Consider the following 5818-nt stretch of genomic DNA (forward strand, 5'->3'; position numbering starts at 1 on the left):
GCCGTCCTGTAGAACTTGCCTTTTAGCTTTTGTGGCACTCTCTTGTCACAAAGAATGCCAGAAGCTTGGCGCCACTTCATCCATCCGGCTTTGATCTGATGGTTCACATCTTCATCAATACCCCCATCCTCCTGCAGCATTGACCCCAAATACCGAAAGGTGTCCTTCCGAGGTACCACCTGACCATCAAGGCTAACCTCCTCCTCCTCACACCTAGTAGTACTGAAACCGCACATCATGTACTCGGTTTTAGTCCTACTAAGCCTAAACCCTTTCGATTCCAAGGTTTGTCTCCATAACTCTAACTTTCTATTTACCCCCGCCCGACTATCGTCAACTAGCACCACATCATCCGCAAAGAGCATACACCATGGGATATCTCCTTGTATATCCCTTGTGACCTCATCCATCACCAATGCAAAAAGATAAGGGCTCAAAGCTGACCCCTGATGCAGTCCTATCTTAATCAGGAAGTCATCAGTGTCGACATCACTTGTTCGAACACTTGTCACAACATTATCGTACATGTCCTTGATGAGGGTAATGTACTTTGCTGGGACTTTGTGTTTCTCCAAGGCCCACCACATGACATTCCGCGGTATCTTATCATAGGCCTTCTCCAAGTCAATGAACACCATATGCAAGTCCTTCTTTTGCTCCCTATATCTATCCATAAGCTGTCGTACCAAGAAAATGGCTTCCATGGTCGACCTCCCAGGCATGAAACCAAACTGGTTTTTGGTCACACTTGTCATTCTTCTTAAGCGGTGCTCAATGACTCTCTCCCATAGCTTCATTGTATGGCTCATCAGCTTAATTCCACGGTAATTAGTACAACTCTGAACATCCCCTTGTTCTTGAAGATTGGTACTAATATACTCCGTCTCCATTCTTCTGGCATCTTGTTTGCCCGAAAAATGAGATTGAAAAGCCTGGTTAGCCATACTATCGCTATGTCCCCGAGACCTTTCCACACCTCAATGGGGATACAATCCAGGCCCATCGCCTTGCCTCCCTTCATCCTTTTTAAAGCCTCCTTGACCTCAGACTCCTGGATTCGACGCACAAAACGCATGCTGGTCTCATCAAAAGAGTCGTCCAGTTCAATGGTAGAGCTTTCATTCTCCCCATTGAACAGCTTGTCGAAGTACTCCCGCCATCTATGCTTAATCTCCTCGTCCTTCACTAAGAGTTGGCCTGCTCCGTCCTTGATGCATTTGACTTGGCCAATATCCCTCATCTTCCTCTCTCGGATCTTGGCCATCTTATAGATGTCCCTTTCGCCTTCCTTCGTGCCTAACCGTTGGTAGAGGTCCTCATACGCCCGACCCCTTGCTTCACCAACAGCTCGCTTTGCGGCCTTCTTCGCCATCTTGTACTTCTCTATGTTGTGCGCACTCCTATCTAGGTATAGGCGTCTAAAGCAATCTTTCTTCTCTTTAATCGCCTTCTGGACATCATCATTCCACCACCAGGTATCCTTATCTTAGCTTCTCCTTCCCCTGGACACTCCAAACTCCTCTGAGGCCACCTTACGAATGCAAGTCGCCATCTTCATCCACACATTGTCCGCATCCCCTCCTTCCTCCCAAGGGCCCTACTTAATGACCCTCTCCTTGAACGCCTGAGCTACCTCCCCCTTGAGCTTCCACCACTTCGTTCTAGCGACTTTAGCCCGCTTATCCCGCTGGACACGAATCCGAAAGCGGAAGTCAGCAACCACCAGCTTATGCTGGGGTACAACACTCTCTCCAGGTATCACCTTACAGTCTAGGCACGCACGCCTGTGTTCCCTTCTCGAGAGGATGAAATCAATCTGGCTAGAGTGTTGGCCACTACTAAAAGTCACCAGATGTGATTCTCTCTTTCTAAAGAGGGTGTTGGCTACAATCATGTTGTAGGCTAGAGCAAAGCTTAAGACATCTTCTCCTTCTTGATTCCTGATGCCATAGCCAAAGCCCCCATGCACCCCTTCAAAACCTGTGTTAGATGTACCCACGTGGCCATTGAGGTCTCCTCCTATGAAGAGCTTCTAACCAATCAGTACACTCCTAACCATGTCTTCCAGGCCTTCCTAGAACTCCCTCTTGGTGTTCTCATTGTGGCCTACTTGCGGGGCATACGCGCTGATAGCATTGAGAACCAAGTCCTCAACTACCAGCTTGACCAGGATAATCCGGTCCCCACGTCTCTTGACGTCTACCACTCCATACTTGAGGCTCTTGTTGATCAAGATGCCTACGCCATTTCTGTTTGCAGCCGTCCCCGTGTACCATAGCTTGAAGCCGGTATCCTCCACCTCCTTCGCCTTCTGTCCTCTTCATTTGGTTTCTTGGACGCAAAGGATATCAACACCTCTCCTCACCGCTGCATCAACTAGCTCCCGAAGCTTCCCTGTCAGAGACCCTATGTTCCAGCTACCTAAGCAAATTCTCCTAGGCTCGGCTAGCTTCCTTACCCTTCGCACTCGTCGAGTCAAATGCGAAGACCCTTGCTCATTTTCCACTACATCCGGGCGCCGATGTAGCGCGCCACTAAGGATGCGACGACCCGATCCTCGCTCACTTGCCACCGTATCCGGATCAAGATACGGCGCGCCACCTGGGGGTGACGGCCCGGCCCTTGCCCATTTTCCACCACACCTGGGTTCCGATGTGGCGCATCGCTGAGAGGGTTACGCCCCAACGAAAATCTTTTGGGTTTCATCTCCATAAGAGTGGCTGAGTTTTACGTTGGCTCGCCAAGCCTATCACAACCCTCCTCCTTTACCCGGGCTTGGGACCGTCTATGTTGAGACAACATAGGCGGAGTTCCATCCCAACTAGAGTTGTTAAAAATCTTAACTCTTCTTTCTGTAAGGTCAACATGCAAGACACTACTGAAGAGAAGATCAGCAATGGGGGAAAGAAGCTCAAGACCAATGCAAAGAAGGCTGGCTCTAAGGACAGCCAGGCCAAGGAGGCTGTTTAGTTTTACTCCTCCCTGTTCTAGGTTTGGTTAGTGAACCTTTTGTAATGATGGTTGAACTTATGCTTTGTAAGTGGATGACTACAGTTGTGGACCCAGTTCCCTCTAGTGTTATTTGTAACAGATTGTTTCAAGGGTCAGTAATCAAGATTCTGTTGCTGCTATGGCCAAGTCCTGGAATGTTTTGAATTGGAATATTAGAGGTCTTAATGACAGTAAGAAATGGTTAGCTCTGTCAAATAAAATTGCTGAATCGGCCTGTGATATTCTGTGCCTTCAAGAGACCAAGAAAGATCATTTTGATAGTCTTTTCCTCAAAAACTTTTGCCACAAAAAGTTGAATAAATTTGATTTCATTCCTTCCATAGGTGCCTCAGGTGGCCTTCTGGTCGTCTGGAATGAGCAAGTGTTTGAGGGCCTTACTGTTCACAAAAATGATTTCTCCATCTCTATCGATCTCACCTCTAAACACTCTGGAGAACATATCCTTGTCACTAATATCTATGGGCCATGTCAAAATCCAGCCAGATCTGTTTTTCTCAATTGGTTTCAAGATTTGCGAATTGATGATGATGTTAATTGGCTTGTGGTGGGGGATTTCAATTATATCAGATATCCTCACAACAGAAACAGGAATGGTGGCAACGTACAGGATATGTACTCTTTCAATGAAGCCATTAACAAGCTTGCCCTGGTAGAAATTCCACTCAAAGGCAGAGACTTTACATGGAGTAATATGCAAGATGCTCCCCTTCTTGAGAGACTTGACTGGTGTTTTACCTCTGAGCTCTGGACTTTATCTTACCCTAATACTATGGCTCTGCCACTATACTATGGCTCTGAAGTGGACTATACGTGGAGAGGCCGACAGCTGGGTCCACGGCCGCACGCAAGGAAATGCCTCCTTATTACGCGCAAAATAATGATTCCTCCACCTGACATCAGGGACCCACCGAAAGGGCCTCTCTATTTCGTGAAAAAAACGTTACCGCCGCTGACAGCTCGGACCCACCAGCTATATCTTCGCACGCAAGGAAGTGCCTCCTTATTACACACAAAAAAATGAATACTCCCCCTGTTAGCTGGGACCCAGTATAGTGGCAGGCTGCCTTGTGGGCCTACTAAGTTGACGGGGACGGAGGGCTTTGTCAACTTAGTCAATATGCACAATTCTAGCTCCAGTGACCGTACGATGTCCATCCAACGGCCGTAGTGCTTCTTCAACCTCTGGTCTTCTTGCTCCAGCCGCCCAAACCAGTGCCGGTCGTGCCTCGTGCTCCTGCCTCAAGTGGCCAGCTGCGATGCGGTGGAGGCCTCACCACCCCCTACTACTCCCACCGCTGGCCAGGCCATCCCTCTACTCACCCACACCCCCTGTTATTCTGCGGCGATGGCAGCCTCACACCACAGCGAACCAGTGAACCCTCGTACTCCTCTATGCGTGGGCATCCACTGCCACGTCTTCCCAGGCTCCGCATCGTCCCCTTCCTAGGCCTCGTCATCGTCCACCGTCCTGGTGCTCTCAGCGTGGCATGGTCAACGTGGTCAAGGAACGACTTCCATCAGACGTGGACTATACGTGGAGAGGCTGACAGTTGGGTCCACGGCCGCAGCAAGGAAGTGCCTCCTTATTACGTGCAGAATAATTATTCCTCCACCTGACAGCGAGGACCCACCGGACGGGCCACCGTATTTCACAAAAAAAACGTTCCCCCCTGACTGCTGGGACCCACCAGCTACACCTTCGCACGCAAGGAAGTGCGTCCGGGCAAAAAAAACCAAAATGATTCACCCCCCCTGACTGCTGGGACCCACCAGCTACATCTTCGCAGGCAAGGGAGTGCCTGACAGTCGGGACCCACCTGGTCGAAGCATACGTAGCGTTGTCATTCTGGTCGCGAACGTGTACGTACATATATACTGGTGGATGTAGAGGCGCGCACGTGTCGTAGTAGAGGCGCGCACGTAGCATGTACACATACGTACAACGGCCGGGGTGCAAGAAAGAAAATACAGCCACGTATGTGTACATACGGGCGGGGTCTCAAACGCCTACTCACGCATACGTACGGTGAGGGCTCGTGTTCATGGGGAGGCAACGGAATGCATCATGTTCATGGGGAGGCAACGGAACGCGTGGGAGCCAACCGGCTGGGTCGGAACGGAATGCGTGGTCGTGTTCATCGGGAGGGCTTGGACGGAACAAGGGATGGAAACGAGGCCTGGCGTACTGCACAACGGAGGAAATGAACCTCCTACATTCGAAATGGGGTCCTGTTGATAGGGAGGGGTCTGGCGTACCGCAAAACGGACGAAACGGACCTCCTACAGTCGAAACGGGGGTCCTGTTGATCAGGAGGGGTGTGGCGTACCGCAAAACGGACGAAACGGACCTCCTACGGTCAAAACGGGGGTCCTGTTGATCGGGAGGGGTGTGGCGTACCGCAAAACGTACGAAATGGACTTGTGTTGGAGCGCTACGGTCGAAACGGGGGTCCTGTTCATCGGGAGGGGTGTGGCGTACCGCAAAACAGGACTCCACGGGATACTGTTCATCTCCACCGTTGACCTCCTCCAGCCTCCACGGGCTATTGTTCATTCACCGTCGACCTCCTCCAGCCTCCACCTGCGACTGTTCATCCACGGGCTCCTGTTCATCCAGCCTCCACCGCGTGCTACTCCACCGGCTACTGTTCAACCACCCCTCTCCACGGGCTCCTGTTTAACCACCCCTCCACGGGCTACTATTCATCCACCCCTCCACCGTCTACTGTTCATCCAGCCCTCCACGGGGTCGTCCTGTTCATCCAGCCCTCCATGGGTTCCTGTTCATCCAGCCCCAACCAGCTCG

Source organism: Triticum dicoccoides, chromosome 7B, assembly GCF_002162155.2.
Source record: "Triticum dicoccoides isolate Atlit2015 ecotype Zavitan chromosome 7B, WEW_v2.0, whole genome shotgun sequence".
In the NCBI taxonomy this organism is placed as follows: Eukaryota; Viridiplantae; Streptophyta; class Magnoliopsida; order Poales; family Poaceae; genus Triticum; species Triticum dicoccoides.